This window comes from Martes martes (genome assembly GCF_963455335.1).
Source record: "Martes martes genome assembly, chromosome: 2".
Lineage (NCBI taxonomy): Eukaryota > Metazoa > Chordata > Mammalia > Carnivora > Mustelidae > Martes > Martes martes.
In genome coordinates, this window is record NC_137889.1 from 83,823,371 (window position 1) to 83,844,560 (window position 21,190).

Sequence of the window (21,190 nt, forward strand, 5' to 3'; positions counted from 1 at the left end):
AGGTCAAACCCTTGCTATAAGTTCTAAGCTATATAGATGGCCTTAATAGGAGCATGAAGAGTGAGACCAATTTGGGGTACACCAACCGGGTGCTGGGAATGGAGCTGGAAGGAACCTTTTCTGGGTACAGGCGCTCAGACTCCTAGCAAAGGTGCACATTTACAAATAAAAACAAGGCTCTACAAAGAAGACCTGCAGCCATAAACTGAAGGTCTGGCAAGCCTAGCAGTCTGACCACTAGCTTATCAGTCACAACCACAGACCGAGATAACATGGCTGAGTGTAGTTCTGCAAATATGAAGGACATGCAGGTATAACCACACGTCCATGGACAGTTTACTTACAGCATCACCCCCTTCCTCCTGTGGTTAAGTGATAAGACTGGTTCAGAGAAGTTTCATGTTCTTTGGGAAAATTGATTATTCCATGGTTAAATCATATTTGTGCTGGAAGAACTTCCTCAGAATTGTATTTTCCCAGTCTTTCACAGTCTTTCGACAATACTGTTTATTTTTTCCTCTACTGTCCCTCCATATCTAGAAACTAGTTTTTTCCATCAATCAAGTTGACAAATTTTTGTAAATGTTTAACTAGATCCTGGCCATGGGTATCATGCGTGCATTGAGTTAAGCAAAATGGTTTTTATGTAATTCAGTTTAACAGACATCAATAATATGCCTACCATATATTAGATAAAACTGAGTTTTAGATAAGGGGTTAGCCCTGAAGAATTTCTTTAATTTATTTACATTGCCACTCAGAGTCTCCCTGGGAGTTCGAAGTTTTTTGTATTTGTGTAGTTCTACCTGTTTCCGCTTTTAATAAACCGACCTTTCACATCAGCACAGAACCCATTTTAAGTGCAATAATCACAACAAAAGGCAATCTAAAGCTTTAAAACTTCTGCTTCAAGAAGTTATATTTTTTATCATTTTTAAAAAAGCGAACAGGTTAGGCTGCCATAACGTATCAACAGGTCATCGATGCTCGCAGAAGAAACAAGATCTGTGGGTCACAGGCAAAGGACTCCACTACTTAAGACATAGCAGGAGGCAGGAGCATCAACATAATTAATTTCCCCCTTCATACCAAGTCTCATAGAAGGGGCAGGAATGGGCCCAAATACATGGCTTCACACAGAGTGGTTTGCATTAAAGAAAAGGAGACTTAACCTTCTGTAATCGACAAAATGTATACTTGTCCTTTGCTGTACAGAGATTTTTCTCTTTTTCTTCTGTAGTAAGCATACCCGTTCTTTGCTTTGGAAAAAACACTGGTTTTTTCCCAAAGAAAAGGCTGCTTTCTAGACAAACACTAAAAGATAGTTCTCAATAAGAGGGCAGGTAGTACCTCTGTCCTAAGACACGGAAACATGAGAAACCCATGGAGAATGGTCTCCCAAACATACAGAAAAAAATGAGTGGAAAAGTAACATTCTATTGATGTGGGCTGAAACTCCCTTCAGTTCTCCAGATAATAATTAGAACTGGAAGATAAACTCCATGGGTGAATAGAAGGGATTATTTTTGTTTTTGAGTTTGTGGTTTTGATTGGGTGACTCCATAAATAATATACACACCAAGCAATTCATGCATGAAATAGAACCTCCTCTGGGATGATGATAAAAGTTGGTGACAGTTTGGTTTGCTCTGTTACCACTTCTCACCATCCTTTCCCCTCTCCTCCACAAGACGTGGTGGAGCAAACCACACCAAGCACCAGGTATCAACAGAGATTGTGGTGTGAGAGCAAATCAGGGTTTGCCAGAACAAAGCATATTTCCCCCAGGATACAAAGATAATATATATTCATATGTATTACATTTACCTTCATATGTGTGTGTGTATATGTATATATGTATATGTATGTATGTACATACACACACATATATGAAGGTAAATGTAATACATATGAATATATATGAATATATGCATATACATACATATACATATGTACATGCATGTATATGTATATATACATATACATACATACATATATATCTCTCTCTCTCTTCATGTATATTGATTATTCATCAGTGTAATCCCCGAAACCTCTGGGGTTAAACACACACACACACACACACACACACACACCCCTATTGTCAGATGCTCTATTTTTAGCCTTTGTAAATGTGTTGTGTTACCAAAGCTGATCTAGAATCAAGCTCTCAGACTGCTCATGGCCTCGTAGGAAGTGCAGTATCATCCTCCAGCAAGGCCACCCCTCTAATGAACAAAATGATGTCAAAACGGGAGGCTCGGAGGTCTGACCCAACATGTTACACCTCATTTCTGTTCCTTAAACACTTTGTGACATTGGAGTGCCATATGAGGTCCTCATGTATCGGCTTCCTTGTCTGAAAGATGGCATCCATACTACTTAACTCAAAGACACAAAGACTAAAGGAGACAAACGACTTTACAGCATAGACCTATGGAGAAGAGAGGCTGAATTTCTACTTGCTTGGCTCTGTCGCTATGTTACAGGTGTCAAGCACCTGCAGGCTGTCCTCTGGGGCCACACGGGTATGGGGGCGGAACCCAATAGACCATTTCCTGTCTCATCTGTTGCTCTTCCTTTCTCTGTCCAGGTTCTCTTCCGTCCACGTGGCCTCGGTGTTCCCAAGCAGAAGTGTTTCATCCAGCTTGGCGGCAGCCGCCATCTTCCATGACTGTGCAACCTCCAGCTCCAGCACCAAGCCATATTTTTATTTTTCCTCTCCACAGGCCTTCTGAATAAATCCTTGCCGAACTTCTTCATAGAGGAATGGCCCAGATTAAGTCATTGATGTGAATCTCCATTTTAATTATGTTATTCACAGAAACATTAAGCTCTTTTCAGAGTGCAGAGGGCTCATTCTTTTAAAAAAAAGGATACCCTGGGTTATGTGAAAAGGCTATAAATGAGGCCAATTAGAGGTTTCTTGATCTGTTTCCTCTGGCACCAGGAGATCTGGCCTGAAGCTGCTTTTTTAAAAAGCCCTGCATTGCTCAGGGTGTTTTCTTCCATTTCCCCAAAAGCATCTTTATGTCATGTAAAATGTGTTCTCCATTCACAGAAAATGTATTTAATTCACTGATATTCTAGTGTGTGTGTGTCAGAAAAAGAGAGACTGAACAAGGGAGACAGAGACTCAAAAGATAACTCAGGACAAAGATTAAAAATAAAAATAAATGTCCTAAGTGGGCTCTAAACCCACAAAAGGGACGTTTGCAGTAGCACAGAATAGATTAGAGGTGAACTTGAAAGGATTCAGCTCAACCCCTTCATTCTACACTTGAAGAAATCAAGGGCCCAGCGCACAGAAGGAATAAAAGGCAGAGCTGGGAAGAGAACAGAATGAAGGACAGCCAGGTCAGTATGCTTTCCATTGTAGTGTAGGCAAAAGCAAAAGTCAGACAAGCGAGGTGTGGAACACTCAGTGTTATCAGTTACAAAAATGTTTGATTTTATTCCGAAAATATTAGATCAGAGAGTCAGGACTCTCTGAACCCTGAGCTGTTGTTACTCATCCCTCTGTCCCAGGGAACTCTGGGGATTGGAAGACTAGTCATCTGGGGAAGCAAGTATTTATTTGCAAGTGAGCCAATATTACAGACTGTCACAATAGGGCTTTTTGGTGAAAGCTGAGTTGGAGTACGTGACTCAGACATGAGCCTAAGTAGGGTGCTTACATTCTTCTAAAAGTCAGCCTTTTTAAGTATGCCAACAAGGACCAGGCTAATGTGGCAGGAAGAGCCAGGAACCAAGGAACAGGAATCCTCTTGGATTCTGTATTCAGAAGAGAGAAAGGGAGAGAGCAGCCTGGGTGGGTCTCCCTTGAAGAGCAGAGGAAGAGAGGGTCACACGCAAGTACTAACCACGGAGCCACAGTAACCCTCCCAACCCAGCCAATTACATAGGATCCAATCCGTGTTCCCAGCTCTGCCCAGTTTAATTGTTGATTAGCTCTCCCTTGGGAGAAACCGGTAAGGCGTGGGCAGAAGAGAGGCAGCAGAGCTGAAAGGATGAGAACGTTCTCTTCCCGAGAGCTGCTAGAGTAGCAGATCACATGTGGGATACAAGATTCCGAGGACAGGGCCAAGCATCATCTTAATTTAAAGAGGTAACCCCGAATACACTGGATTACCAGGAAGCGGTAACGCCATCAACACCCTCATTATTCACAAACAAGAATACACTGTGATTAGAACCAAACTCTTAATTACATCATCTGAGTTAATGATAAGGTGCTCCTTTAAATACTACTTTAAATTATTTTAAACTACATCAACCTGATGATTAATGAATCCAGCCAAGGCAGAAAATATAAAACCTAAATTAAAAAAAAAAAAAAACCCCTGGAAAAAAGAATGTCTTCAACTCGCCCCAGAAATCTATCTCAAGGTTTCTATTCTAACAGTGAAAAAGATAGAGATAGAGCCGGTTAAAGGGCCCATTTGAGTAGAAAGATGGTAAGACCCCAAGTTCCAGGCCTCGAGCTCAGCATTTTTCCCTTGATACATCAGGACCTCTGAATGCAGGAGTAAAAGCACAGGCATTTTTCATTGTTCAAATCATCGGTGTTAAGGTCTGCTGCAAATATGCAGGCTCTGGTCTGCCCAGAGGCAGAAAAACAAATTAATGATCAACCGGTCACAGATATGACCTTTAGTTTATGAGCTTGTCACTACATTTCAAAACAGCTGTCCTTCAACATGATCCTCAGAGCTTTCTTTGCTACCATTTCAAAAGAAGGGTCCCTTAACCAAACAAATGTTAAATGAGCACATTCAGGAGCTATGAAATCCCACAGCTACCAGAAAGTTGTTAAAAACGCTTTCCAAAATGCTCTAAATTCCAGTACCCCTGTTAAGAAGACATCTGCCAGCCATCCTAATAGTGCATTCAGAAAAAGTCCTCCACCACCCTCCATTCAGTACAAGTTGAAATCAAAATCAAACCGTTTCTCCTTTTCCCTCTCGAACTGTAGAGGACAAACATAAAAGATGGACCCCCCACTTGAATAAAGAGTGGTATTACAATTTGAAGTGAGCTCTCGAGACGTATAGATGTTTCGGTCTGTTCATCTAAGCAACAGCTGTTGCCACAGCCCGGCTTCTCAAGGGTTTGCTGAGCCATCAGCCTAGGCTGGAGATGACATGGTCCCCGGCTGAGTATTCGCCAAACCAACTTTTCTCACAGATATTGAATACTCGTTTTTTAGATAGAATTTTCTTAAATGTCAATTATTTGAAATGGGGAGTAGCTACTCCTCAGACACCAGTAGGAGAGACGGCGATACTCAAGCTACAGTAGCAAACTCTCAACATTAGGAATTGGTCTGAAAAGACAGATGTTTCCTTCCCTGAATACTTATCAATCCGTGAGCCTCCAGCAATAACCTAGAAGCTGGGACTCTGCTGTGGTTTAATCTGTTATTGTTGGCATTCCACCACCTTACCTTAATTTGAATCATTGATGTTCACCGAGATTTTTGAGATCCATTGTCTGAGTTGGAATCTCACCACAAGACTGCAGAGAAGGCAGAGACAACACAATTTTTTTTTTCTTTTATATATTAAGATGTTCTGGCCTACAGAGGTCAAATGCCCCTAATCTTGCAAACACTAGTAGCAGAGTTAGAGCTCAAACTCAAGATGGTCCAAACCCAATTTAGTGCTTCTTTGAACTATCACATTGTGTCACCCAACCTCTCTAAAGTACCTGCAGCCTGGTCATGGCCTCAAGAAGCCATGGGTAAAGTAACTGGCACCCTCTCCTTCTGCCCTCTGCCTTGGCTGGTGACAGCCAGGAGGCATTAACGCGCTAACCTGGGGACGGGGGCGTGGTTATAAGGCTCTAGAGCCAAACTTTCAAGTCTGAATCCTGGCTTTTTCAAGTGTTGGTTATGCAATTTGAGACCTAATCATCACCCTACTCTATGCCTCAGTTTCCTCTTTTGTAGTATAAAATAAAAATAATATCAATCTCATGGGTCTTTGGAAGGAGTTAAACAAAGGAAGCCCACAAAAAAGCATTTAGAACATTGACCCCTACAAAATAAGTAATTAATACATGTTAGCTATCATTTTCCCTAATTCTTAAGTTGAGAGGCACATGGCGCCAGGTTAGTCCAAGAGGAGTGGGCTCGGGTACCTCTGTCATCCCAGAATCCCTCTCCCTTACAGACTGTCTCTCCTAGGACCCCCTTACACACCTCCCCATCATTAAGCTACTTATCTTAACCGTATTTTACTTCCTTGCCACTCAGATTCTCACAGTTGGATTTCAATGGCTCAGAGCCCACAGGACAGATGGTAACTTCGTAATTTAACTCATATCTATGGAATAGCAGGTGTTCATTAACTTACCTTTCCCAGATACCGTGTTTGCATTTTGACAGCAGTCCTCTGAAGGCACAATAGCCTAGCTACTAGCTCACACACTTCCCACAGAGCATGATTCATCTGAGTCCACCCCAAACCTGAATCAGAACCTCTAGGGGCGGATTCCGGTTTGGGTTTTTTGTTTTGTTTTGTTTTTAACAAGTGTGTTGAGATCTAATTCACTACTGCTGTATTCACCGTTTCAAAGTATATAATTCAGTGGTGTTGATTCACAGAATTGTGTCAGCATCACAGTAGTCTTTCATCACCCCCAGAAAAAATCCCTTATCCATTGGTAGTCCCTCTACATTTTCTCCTCCTTTCAGCCCAGCAACCACTGATCTCCTTTTTGCCTCTATAGAGGTGGCTAGTTCTCAACATTTCATGAGAGTGGCTATGTATAATACACGGCTCTTTGTATCTAGCTTCTTTCACTTAATACAAGGCTTTAAAGATTTAACCATGCTATCTCTTGTATTAATACTTTATTCCTTTTTATTGCTAAATAATATTCCATTATATGACTCTACACTCTTCATTTATCCATTACTCAGTAATCCATTACTCAGTAGATGAACATTTGGAGTTAGGGTCTCTTCTTTTTCTAGATTCTTGAGGTGGAGAGTTAAGTTATTGACTTGAGAACTTTATTCTTTTTTAATATAGGCATCTGCAGCTACAGATGTGCTCTAAGTAATGTTTTAACTGCATCTAAAAAATTTTGGTACGTGTTTTCATTTTCATTCATCATGAAGTGTTTTTTAATTGTTATTATGACTTCTTCTTTGACCCATTGATTATTTAGGAATGTGTTGTTCAAATTCCATACACTTGCAAATTTTCCAAATTTCCTTCTGTTACTATTTCTAATTTTATTCCATTGTGGTTGGAAAACATTTTTTGGATGATTTTGATGGTTTAAGGTCTGAAGGGAAATGAACATGATTTTCCTGGCAATGTAACACCTGCAAATAATAATTTTTAAATGAACAAAATGTATTGAAATGTTTGACAAAGGTAAGTAAATATGATGGGCTTATTCATGAGGCAAAAGGATCTTTTACTGCAATTGTTACATAGATGAAATACAAAGAAACCCAAACCAAAACTTGTGCTTTCTTTCTGTCAAAACTGCAAGTTTTTGTGCCCAGATAGCAGAGGTTCTTTTTATTACTAAAATATTTTGTTATCCTCTGTGTTTTTGACATATCCTGGCATCATTTTTATAAAATTTCCTACTAATCACTGTAATTTTTTTAAAATATATTTCCTGGAGCTATTTCTTGCTTTCAGATCCTTGTTACTTATGGTCAAACCTTGACTCCTCTAAAAATCCTCATGGATTTTGCTACTATCTGATTCAGACCCAAATTCAAATTAAAACAAAAAGCAAAGATTTTGGGTTTTTTTAAAGCACAAAATGTCGTTGATTTTCCTAAATGGCTATTAGTAGCACAAACCATTCATTATCTTCATTTTATAAAAACAACACAAAAGGAATAATTAAATTTGCTCCATCTCTCCAAATTTTACTTATCTCAACACTATTGTGAGCCTTTTTTATTTATGAAATTTAGGATCAAAAATAATCTGAAAAATTAAGAATTCAGCCTTCCTAGTTTAACTCTAAGTAAACTGTGGTAAAACATGTTTCAATGATTGTGTACTATTCAGACATAAAAAACTCATACTCATATTCAAGACTGATGAAGTATTTGTCTATAAAAAGATTTGTTTTCCAGTAAATTACTCTTCTCAGTCAGAGCCAACCATAATCCTAATGTTAAAAAAAACTAAAGGTCTAAAAGTTTTGTTAATGTTATCAGTTTTCATAACATCCTCTTATTCTCTAAGAAGTCATTGAGAACAAACTAATTGCATGCTGTAACTCAGCAAAGAATCTCACTCTCCCCTGTTCTCATAGCTATTTTTGTTACAATAAATTAGCCAGTGCTATTTGGTCCTATCATCCATACATACCAACTGCCCTCCTAAGAAACCATCTAATTATTTTCTACATAATTTTTGACCGAAAGATTGGGTATTTTGAAAATAGCATGGGAGAACACACTTGGAGATGGTGTAGCAAGGGATTGATCCTTGCATAAATTCCTCGGGGCAAAAACTTGATCTTTTCTCCAACTCTAAAAACGATGAAGATGACACTATTTGAAGCCATAAGGTGAAATTCTCAGAGAATCTCCAGGAGTGAAGAGTTCACAGATTTTAGACCTAGTAAACTGCTAGCTCTAAATTTTCAGAACAAGGGATTACTACCAGAGGGAAACTACTTCTGCCCAAGACCACTGAAATAAGATGCCCCCTGCTGAATTGTGGAAGCCATTAACTACAATGCACTTCTTTGTATTTTTTTCTTTTTATCTTCTTAGCCATTTCTCTCTATTCTGCTGGTTTAAACTCTAAGCTCTTATTTAACAACTCTGCTCTGTAATCACAGTACTGCTAACACTATACATCTGATAATCACAAAATATAGGATTAAGGCATAAGCACCATAGCACCATGGTTCAATAGGTCAAGATTATGTATGTTACCTAAAGCCTTCCTCTATCCTTCAGTGTAGGCTGATTATTTGAGTCTTCTATATCTGAGTTTCTTTCCACTTGCTCTGTCAATTACTGATAGAAAAGTATTGACATTTCTAATCACGGTTGTTCATTTATCTACTTCTCCCTTCAATTTTTTCCTTGTGTATATAGATGCTTTGTTTTAGGTACAAGTGAACTTAAGATTATTATGTCTTCTTGGTAAAGTGTCATTATAAAATGTCCTTTATCCCTGGTAATATTTAGTTGACTATATCTGATATTAATATAGTCACTTCCACTTTCTTATAAATAGTATTTGTAGGGCATACCTTTTCTCACCTTTTTATTTTTAGTCAATGTCTTTATATTTAAAGTATGTCTTATAGATACCATTTAGCAGGGTTGTGTTTTTTATCCAATCTGACAGTCTTCCTTTTACTTGAGGTATTTAGCCAATTTACATTTTAATGTGGTTATCCTTTTTTTTTAGTATAAATCTATCTGGGATAACTACTTTGATATGCCAACTTGGTTAGGCCATGATGGCCAGATATCTGGTCTAGACATCAGTCTAGATGTCTCTGTGAAGGTATGTTTTAAATGAGATTAGCATTTAAATCGTACATTTTGAGTAAAGCAGATTACTCCCTATAATGTGAATAGGCCTCACCCAATCAATTGAAGGGGTAGGAAAAAAAACCTGAAGTCTCCTGAAGAAGGAATTCTGCCCCCAGCCTGCATTTGGACTCAAGCTACATTAGCAACTCTGAGTCTTTAGACTGCCAACCTGCTCTACACCCTTTGGACTTATCAGCCCCCATAATCACGTGAGTCAGTTCCTTAAAATGAAACATCTTTCTCCTCTATTTGTTTCATGTCTTCTTTGTGTCTTCTTTACCTTTTTTTTTTTTTTAAATTAGTTGCATATTTTTTATTATGCTGTTGGGTCCATGGTCAAAGGAGCGAGACTGATACAAAGCGAAGGTCAAGCAAAGCTTTATTTCGTGCAAAGCATTGAGAATCAAACTGATTCTCAGCCAGGGCCATCTCTTGCAAAGAGGCGACCCCTCCTTGCCTTACAGACTAATTTTTATAGAGCAAAGGCCATGTGGTTGGACCTGGCCACACACAGGTGGCCAATGAGATTGTAACACACAGAGAAAGCTGCATAGTCATGCTAGGTCCCACACGGGTGGCCAATTGAATTACAATTCACCCCATAGTAGCTATTTGAACTAGCCTATCACCTTGGTCAGAATTGGCACCCAAAAGGTGCCCAAAAGGCGGGGCCCACACTCCTTGGTAGCTAGGGAGACAGTATGCGTGCTCTACTACTGATTGGATAGTCTCCACCTGATGGACTCATCCCTGCATTCGGCCCTATCTCCACCTGACCTGACCCGCCCTAGTATTTGTGCTTTGTTACCTAGAATTGGTTTCCCGGACTTGCTTTTAAGTAAGTTCCCCTGAGGGGGACAGGGTCAATTTAAGTTTTACTGCATAAACAACAAAATGGCTATTCAACTGAGGTGGGGCCACTCTGGCTAAATAGGCCCTTACAATACCACTTTATTACAGTTACTACTTATTCATTCTAACTCTTTATTTTTTTCTCTTTTAATGATTGATCTGTGTTACAGTATAAAGACTTAACTTATCATAGTCTTTTCCATTAGTTTTTAACTGATAATGTACAAGGCCTTTATAGTCATATGTTTTCATTTCCCTCATTCTACTATTATGGCCATACATTTTATTTATATATATGTATGTATGTTATGAACTGTTATTATTTTTGCACTGAGTAGTTATTTCTTTTAAAATATTTTAAACTTTCAATTTTAAAAAATTAATTTTTTAATATTTAAAAATGTATCATTATATTTCCCCATGATTACTACTTCCATTGAAATACATTTCTTTGGTAGAGGTGCCTCGTTAATACAGTAGGTAGCACGTCAGTCTCATTTCTTTGGTAGAAGCAAGGTTTTAACTCATCCTAAAGAATATTTTTAACATAGTGCAAATCAGCTGAAAACAAATCCATTTAATATATGCTAGTCTGAAAATGTCTTTAATTCACCTTGAATTTTGCTCCAAATAGAAGACAAATGGCACATGGTTATAAGTATGTTGTATATCTACTAATTTACTAGACATAGCTGACAGCCTCTTCCCCCTTCACAATTGATATCTAAGGAATCTGCCTTAAATATCAAAATACTCCAAACACTTCTTCTACCCTACAAATTCTCTCCCTCCAGCTACCCACTTGTTATGGACTGAATTGTATCTCCCTCAAATTCATAGTTGAAGCTCTAACCTCCAACGTGACTGAATTTGGAGATAGGACATTTAAGGATTAAGGTTAAATGAGATCATAAGGGTGGGGCCCTAATCCTTACAAGACCCTGAAGAGACATCATCAATCTCTTTTCCCTCTCTCCAGGTGTGCGGAGAAAAGGCCATGTGAAGACACAAGTGGGAAGAAGACCACCCACAAACCAGAAAGAGGGGTCTTCAACAGTACTGGTACCTTGATCTTGGACTTCCAGCTTTCAGAACTGTAAGAAAATTAATTTCTGTTGTTAAAGTCACCCAGTGAGTGGTTATTTTCTTAGGGCAGACTGAGCAGACAAATATACCACTCCATCCCCCCAAAAATAATAATAATAATAACAATACATTGCACCCTTCCTTTTGGTTAAACACCAAACTTTGCATTTTTTAATTTAGTCCTCACCAAACATCTAAAAGTTGGTATTATTTTATGATGAGCAAACTGAAGTTCAGACTGCTTAAGAGATCTCACCACAGTAACACAACCCATGAAGCCAGGATTCAAATATTGAACTTCTTATTTAGTTAAAAGTCTGTGCTTTTTTTTTCCTTCTTTTTTTTTTTTTTTTTAAATTCTAGTGATTAAAAGTGTGAAATTCTGGAGCCAGACTTTGTGGTTTCAAATTCTAGCACCAATTCTTACTGGTTAGCCTTGAATAAGTTACTTTGACTCTCTGTGGCTCTGTTTTCCCATCTATAAAATGAGAAAGTAGATTCTACCTATAGGATTACCATAAGAACTAAGTGAAAGAATAAGAACAGTGCCTGGCAAATAATAAGTGTTATATGTTTGCTATAATTTTTTAAATATTATTACTATTATTATGTCATATTATCATTCTGAGGTGCTTTACCACACATAATCTAATTTTCTCAATAGTCCGCTAAAATAGGGAAGACAGATATTTTTACTGTCATTATTGTACAAATTCAGCCCAAAGAAGACACATTTTGCTGAAGGGCTTAGAATTCAAACATAAGTCGCTGTTGCCCATTTCTGTTGTCTACATTGCATTTTAAGAGTAATAAAATTGAAAAGCATAGCAGCAAATGCTCTTAATTAATCTTGTTGCTCTGGTGCCTGGGTGGCTCAGTCACCTTTGGCACAGATCATGATCCTGGGGTCCTGGGATCGAGCCCCAAGTCAGGCTCCTTGTTCAGTGGAGAATCTGCTTCTCCATCTCCCTTTGCCATTCCCCCTACTTATGCTCTCTGTCAAATAAGTAAATAAAATCTTTAAAAAAAAATTAATGCTGTGGTTCTGTCATCTTGATATTTTGAATATGCTTTTGTCTAATAAAATGTCTAGATAGGTCTTTTTATTTCTTTTACTATTTTAAAGGGTTAATTTCATTGTCTTCTGACATAAAATTTCTTGTATGAAGTCTGCAGTTATTTGTATTCTGTAGCTTTTAAACTTTTCTCTTTTTTTCTGTGGCTGGTTTTAAGATGTTCTCTTTATTATTCATTTTCAACAATGTGATTGCAGTGCACATTTTTGTGATTATTCTCTGCTTATCCTATTTGAGGCTCATTGAGATTCTTTGAATTGTGTTATAGTTTCCATCAAGTTTGGAAAGGTTTGAACGATTATGTTTTCAAATATGTTTTTCCAGCCCTTTAGATTTCTTGATATTTTCCTATGGCTCATTGAAGCTGTATTTTTTAATTTTTACATCTTTATTGTCTGCATTCATTTTTGATACATTATATTGTTATATCTTCAAGTATATTGTCTTTGCTGCTATAGCCTCTAAATGTGTGATTAAGCCATCTAAATATTTTCATTTTAGATAGAGCATTTTTTATCACTAGATTTATAGTTGAATCCTTTATATATCTTTCATATCTCCTCTCATCATATTGTTTTTCCTTTAAATTCTCAAGTGCATAAAGTATATTTATAATGGCTGCTTGGAAGTCTTTGCTAATTTCATCATCTGTCACTTAAATACCATTTCTATTGAAAATTTTTTTAATTGATCATGTTTCCTTAGGTCTTTGCATATCCAGAAATTTTTGTTTGTATGGTAGACACTATTTTTTTACATTTTTTGAATGCTTGATAAAATTGTATTTCCTTAAAATGTGTTGGGCTTTGTTCTAGCAGGCAATTAAGTTATTTAAATATACTTTTGCTCTTTTGAGGCTTGTTATTAATCACATTTTAGAATGGCACCAGAGTAAACTTTTCTCTAGATCTGGTTTAGACCATGACTAAGGCATGACCATCTGGAGTCTTTACTGAATTCCCTATATATTCAATCAAGTTTCTCTATTCTGCATAGTAGAAACTTAATTTTCAACCACACATAATAATAATAATAATAATCTGAAAATAGAATAACTCACATTTCCTCAGTATTCCTTTCTTAGGATTTTTTCACTTGGTTTCATGCCCTATGCATGTGCAAAATGGTATCAGTTTAATATTTAATAAGATTTAATAGGATGTCTGTGTATATTTCTTGAGCTTTTTTTCTGCATAGTGTATCCTCTATAGCACACATCCCTTAAAAATGTAGCTGCCTCAAAGTCTTTGAGGCAGCTCTTTGTCTCTTCAACTCAGCAAGACTATTGATTTACTCTTTGTGTTACTGGCCAATAATTTCTTCCAAGAAAAAATCTGGGAGAATAAAATGATAAGATTAATCTCCACCTCCCCCTTTCCTGAGATCAAAGTCTTGAACTGTCATTTGTTTCACATTTGAAAAGAGTTTTACTTATAGTGCCCCATTTCTTAGTCATTTATGATAGTAAGATAAATACAGACCCTTATACTCCATGATAACCAGAAGTAAAATTCCAAATAACTTTTAAGACAGGATTTATACACCCATGTATGTATTTCAAAGCTTCAGATTTCCTCCTCATCTCAAGGAAGATAACAATAAAATATTTTCTGAGTCAGCACAAATCTGACTCACGATTTAGTTTGATATATGATACTTTAAGTCTGAATCTAAACACCATATGTGTTAATTCCACAATGGTTTAGGAAAAAAAAAATCTTTCACATCTTTCAATATCCACCACTAAATCCTGGCTCAGCTGTTTTACATGCTAATCTTTACTCCTTTGAAGGATTTTAATACCAAATCAAAAAGAGTGGTAGGGAGTGGCTTTCTCCACACACATCAATTCTGAACAATATCAGCTTCTCTAAAATTACATGGAACCTAGATCTCTGAAGAAATCCTTTATTTTACTGCAGGTGACACCTCTCTGGTTTTATGTTAAGTTTTCTTTGCTCAGTAATTTCTTTTTGCAAAATCAAAGAAGGGCCACTATCAAATCAATACAGCAAAATATTCAAGAACCAAGATGGATGCAAGGTAATGTAATCTTTTTACATTCAGTACAGCTGCTTAAAAATGCTGAGTGATGTGGCATTTCATGCTCTGTGAGTCTAACTCATATTGCTTTTTATATCCCACCAATCTGCCAGCCTGCCATGAACCTGACTCTCCCCCAGAATTTGACCGTTCTTCACTAGGACAAGAAAGGAGGTATCTAGAAATATAGAATTGTCAGGTAAGTCCACTATGCATACCTTCAGAAGGTAAACAGCCAGAGTAAATATCTTGGACAGAATTCTCAAGAGAAGACAAAAATCCAGAAAGAAAGAAAAAGAAATGGCACTATTAGCAAATAGTAACACTAAAGTAAGTAGGAATATCAGAAAGGATATGAAGAACTAAAGGGAGGACATAAAAGGAAATTATACATTTATATATTTAGAATGTGTTAATAGATGAGAAATTCAATATTAAAAGCTGTCAATTTTTACCATTATTAATTTGTAAATTCCATTCATTCATAACTTGAATCCAAACAATGTTTTCATGAACTTGAAACCAGAATTTAAAATTGTACGTGGCATAATAATTGCTTAAGGATATCCAAGATAAATCTTTTTTTTAAAGACTTTATTTATATATTTGAGAAAGAGAGAGAGAACAAGAGAGTGACAGAAGGAGAGGGAGAAGCAGGCTCCCCACTGAGCAAAGAGCCCAATGAGGGACCAAATCCCAGGTTCCTGGGCCCATGACCTGAACTGAAGGCAGACACTTAACCAACTGAGCCACCCAGTTGTTGCATTCAAGATAAAGCTAAAGTAAATGTGCAAAGGCAAGAGATCTGCCCTAACAGATAATAATATTTATTATAATTATATAAGAATTATAATTATGTGACATTAATACAGGAGTAAACAAATAGATCAATAGAATAGAAAAGGCAAGGGAAAGGTGTGTCTATACCACTTGATGTGTAATAGTACTGGTGTTACCTATCAGTGGGTCTTTCCATCTTTTGATGATTTTTATATTAAATACCTTTAGAGCACTCAACTTTCTGTAAGGAAGAAAATAATAGATCCTTATAACACACCACACAAAAATAAATGCTAAATGAGGGCCATGTAGGTCAGTTTCCCCAGGAAACAACTCTTAAATTTGTGTGCAAAAGGCTGAATGGGGAGGGCTCATGGGAGTGAGAGAAATAGAATCAGACAGAGAAGCTAAACTTTAACTCACTTTGGCTAATGGCATAGGGGCTCTGGACCTATGAAGCTCTTCAGAGACATCCTCAACTACAAAACAGGCTACCCCTGTTAGGGGCAGGATGAGGAGGAACCTTTGGGGGAGCAGCACCTTTTGGCTGAGGATAATTCCTATGGAGGGATCCAGCTATGAAATCTCATCAGAACCAAGGGATCTTATGGACACAGGCCTACTACTCTACCTCCTGTGCTATAAAGTTAGTCTCTTCATTTGAAGCAACTGTATACAGAATCCTTATGGTTGAAATAGTCTATAAGTCTTTAAATAATGGTGCTTGAGGTCCTATAAGCAGGAAAGGCAAAACAAGTCAATTCCCTTTAAGATGAATTACTAACCCTTCAGGGTGGAAAAGATCTGATATAATCAACCTATTACCAAAGCTAGTTGGTTTCCTAGAAAGATGGAACTCATTATACTGAGAACTCATCTTTTGTTGATTTACACTGTTGACGGGTTGGACACTTGATAGCAGCAATAGTTAAATCAGCCTGAGTGAGAGAGAGTCCATATTTTGGGTCCTATGTGTACTATCTACCCCTATCGTAATGGTAATTCCAGTTTTTTATCCATTGTGCTAGTTCTAAGGTATGCCCTAACAAAAAAGTGGTTAATGTCAACTGACTATATCACTCTGTCTACTTGGTTGTTTAGTGACCATTACATGAGGGATATGGTCTGGTGGTAATAATCATATTATATAAATATCATAACACTCTCATTCATTATAATTGTTTCCATCTTTCTTCTGAAGCTTGAGCCCCTGACCCATAGTTATTTTAGGATCATAAAATCTCCTTTGCTATCAAGGAGCTCAGTTTTACCATCAGCCATGGTCAAAAGAGGACATTGCCAGTGGGCTTCTCAGTATTACTTTGATCCCTCCTCTAAGTGCATTCTTTATTGCTTTAATAAACAGAGTGTACTTTGGACCCTACTATAGAATGTAGTTGCCAATGGGTTTCCCAGGCACATGCGTTGTTTTTCCTGTCTTGTATAGTACATTCTCCTTAACATGTTCATTTCTCTTTCTTTTTATCTTGTCTTCCTCTCTCTGCAATGTTTCTGGCATTTCTGCTTCACCTGATGTAGTACTTCACTTTTTCCAAGTTTTTAAGAGTCTTCTCGTTATCTGAAACTGTGTTCCCCTCTTGGTGGGTACTGAGCCAAAAGACACAACCAAGCCAAAGAATAAGAAAAGGACGGACTTTACTTGCAACAAGTAAAGGAGAACACCAGGGATCTTTCCCAAAGCAGCGTCTCCCTGAAGGACAAAATTGGGGAAGTTTTAAGCTAGGGGTTCATTCATATTCATGAGGGAGCTGGTGCAGTGGGGAATATAGCACAGAATAGGGCAAAGGTCATTTTAAGGCAGCTGAGTCCCAGTCAAAGTCAGGAGGGCTGGCAGGGTCAGCATCATCGATTCTCTGGCACCTGTTGGTACAGTATCAGAATTCTCAAAGGCGTTTAGATCCTGCAGAGATAACTCATGAATATCCACCATGTCAATCTTCAATTTTGAATATGATTAGGTATCTCCTGGCCTGATAGCAGCTCTTTGTTATTACATTCTTCACAAGACGGCAGGGTGAAGGGGGAGGCAAAATGACTTTTCTTATGTTGAGAAAGCTATGTCTTCATTTTTCTGGGGACCCTTCTTTCTACTTGTAATCTAAACAGCCTGTTAGAACTGACTCCCAAGGCTCTTGTCAGAGTGTTATTTTTATCAGAAATAACAGTCCCATATCACTAAAGACTCCCTTATCCAACTCTCTACTCCATCTCCTCTCATCTAGAACTCTCAGGATGTTATAGTCCAAGACACACTCTCTCAACTCCTGTTAAAATATACTGGGTAGGTCCTGTAGTTTGTCTGAGGTATAGTCCTATTCTCCCCTTAGCAGTCGCAGTTACTTCCCTGGCTAGGTCCTGCTTGGACTTCACTCTAGCAACTGCTGATGTTGAAAGGGTGGGGAGCCAGGGAGATCTTGAGAAGAACAACTGTTGTCACTGTAAGGACCTATTTAGCTAGAGACTTCCATCAAGGTTAAAACAATAACGTTGTTTAACCCTTAAACTATCCCTGCTCCCCTTCCCCCAGGGGACTTACTTAAAAACAAGTCCCAGAAACCAGGTCCAGGTAACAAAGCCCAGATACAAGGGTGGGTCAGGCCAGGTGGAGACATCTGATCAGTAGGCGGATGCATACTGTCTCCCTAGTTACCAAGGAGTATGGGCCCTGCCCTTTGGGCACCTTTTGGGCACCAATTCTGACCAAGGTGTGATAGGCTAGGTCAAATGTCTATTATAGGGTAAATTGTAATTCAGTTGGTCACCTAGCATCACTGTGCAGCTTTCTCTGTGTGTTACAATCTCATTGGCCACCTGTGCGTGGCCAGGCCCGACCGCATGGCCTTTGCCCTTAAAAGCTAGTCTGTGAAACAGAGAAAGGTCGCCCTCGCTGTAAGAGGTGCAGCCCTGAATGTTCAGTTTGATTCTTGATGCTTGGCGCAAAATAAAGCTTTGCTCGACCTTCGCTTTATATCAGTCTTGCTCCTTTAATCACGGACCCATTTGGGGGGCATAACAGTCACCAGTGAAGAGGCCTCTGCATCATCTTAATATAAACAAGGAGCACTAGACTCTCAGCAAGGAGTGGGCCACTTATTCATGCTTAAAACATTAAGGAGAATCTGGGGATTCAAGATTTTTTGAATGCCTTAACTCAAATCTTAGACTCCCACTCCTTCATTGCTGCCCTGAACTTAGTGTTCTGAACTTCCCAGGGCTGAAAATTCAGTTTTCTTTAGAGCTTCACTATCATTAAACCAGGGGCTTGGGTGCCTGGGTGGCTCAGTTGGTTAAGCATCTGCCTTCAACTCAAGTCATGATCCCAAGTTCTAGGAACAGGTCTCGTATTGGGCTCCCTGCTCAGTGGGGAGCCTGCTTCTCTCTTTGCCTGCTGCTACTCTCTGACAAGTAAATAAATAAAATCTTTAAAAACAAAAAACAAAACAAAACAAAACAAACAGGGGCTTGATCTTTAGCTTTTTTCTGTCTTCCAGCTGCAAAAGCTGAGAATCTCTTTATATAAGGCCCAGGACATCCTCTGGCTATCACAAAGCCTTCACTGGTGATTAAAGGTCTTCAGCTTTTCTTTGTCTTTTTCTAATTTATCAATAGTCCCAAGCACCAGCCATCTGTTGTGATTTTTTTTAATGTTTCTTAAGTAGAGCCTGGGGGTGTGTGTGATGATGAGCAGCAGGTCAACAAAAGACCACAAAGAAAAATGAAATAGAGAAGTTTATCATTCACAGGTCCTAGAGGAGGTACTGGGCACAGGGGAGGTCAAGGCAGGGTGCAGGCAGAAAGAACCTGGTGTCAAGGTCTGGGCACATGGCTCTTTTAAGGTCTGCCAGTGGAGTGCTTTGGGGTTTCTGGACTAAAAGTGGATTAGCAATTCAAACCAAAACCAGCAGTTGTTTAGGGGTGAAAGTGGGAAGGCCCTAGGCGGCCGGGGAAAATGCTTACCACAGGAATAGTTGACAGGAGTCATATCACAAATTTGCATTTACCTGTGACTCTGTGGGCTATTAGCTAGGGCTTGAGCTCACTGCAGAAGCTGGTGTCAGTTCAAGTTCAAGGCCCCTGCAGGCTGCTTGACCAACACAAAATAGAAGCCAGGGCAGCAGTATTATGGGAGTAGTTTAACTCAACACGATTCAAGTCCCAAATCCTTATAAATCCTTACTACTTTTCCTAAACCTCTCAATCACTTGAGATGTTGTACCCACCAGTGTATTTTCTTCCAGCCTCAGTCCCCCCCTCCCCCAAGTGAAAGTTTTAAAAGTCACTGGGCTACTTCTTGGCAATGTTTATCATTATTTCATCTGTGGCATTAAAAAGAAATGTCATCAATACCAGCCAGGTGATGGAAGATTCAGCTCCAAAATCCATTTTTAAATCTGTTTTCTAGGACCACTTCTTGTGCCCATTGTCACAAGTCAGGTTTTCTAGAACACAGACTCTGAGATGTAGATTAGCATGGTTTATGGGTGATTAATTTGCATAAGGGAGGGAAGGAAGCAAACTTGGGCAGGAGAGTGATTCATTGCCACAGAGGACTCAACAGTCCCACAAAGAGCTTGGAAGTGGGACTGGCCCTTTAGAGAAATCCCAAACTGAGGCCAGGAGCCAGACTTTTGTCCTTCCACACAAACTCAGTAATTGAATACAGGACTATCTCTGAAGAGGTAGCAGAATCTTGAGCAAAACGGGTTTTTGTTAATTTGAGGGACAGATTATGCTATGTGCTGTCGGAAGACAGTACTTGAAATAGACTCTGGGCTCTGTACCACAACATCTAATATAGCTCTAAATGTATAAACCAAACCTTGAATGATAAATGATAGACAGGTGGATAGATGGATGGATGGATAGATTGACAGATATGAATATTTTTGTGACATAGGAGTATTCAAAAAAATTCTTAAGACATTGAAACTTCCAATTATTAAAAAAAGATAAGTAACCAGGCAATATCAAAATTTAAAACCTGGACACAGTTCAGGGCAGTGTAGGCAAAGATAAATAACATGGAACAGACTTGGAGAAGATACGTGCCAAGTGCATTATCAAGGCTTCATATCCAGAATATATAAGAAATTGATATAAATCATTCAGAAGACAAACAACATGAAGGTAAAAACAAGCAAAGTATATGAAAGCTAATTTATAAAGCAGTGAAATGGTCAAGAAATAAATGAAAAAATGCTTAACTTCACTAATATGGAGAGAAATCAAATTAAAGAAATAAATCCCATTTTGCAATATTCAAGGCTCCAAAATTCAAAAGACAATGCCTAGTGTGGACAAAGTTAAGGAAATGGCTTTGTGTGCTATGTGTGTTAGTCTGTATGTTTTAGGGAAAATGGAAACGGGCACTTTGAGGAACAATTTATCAATGTACATAACATTGAAAGTGTGCATGACAAAAATGGTAGCCATTCCATTTCTGAGCCTAGGGAAACTTGCACATGAATACCAGGAGAAATGAATGAAGAATTTTCATAGCAATATTGTCAACAATAGAAACAAATAATGAGACATAGCCAAATGGTCATCAATAAAGGAATATATAGATAAAATGTGATTAAGTTACATGATGGAATGCTCTACGTAGTTCATGTCTACAAACCAGGTTCATACACATCAACAGTTCTATCTTAACAACATGTCCATTTCATCCAATCAGAAGAAAATCCCAGAACTCTGTGTGCTCCAAGTGAGCCCCCAACCCAGCCTTTCACTTCTAAGCAACTCTAAACCTCACTGCTCCTATTTCCCTTGATGACCTCAGGGCTCCTCTCAT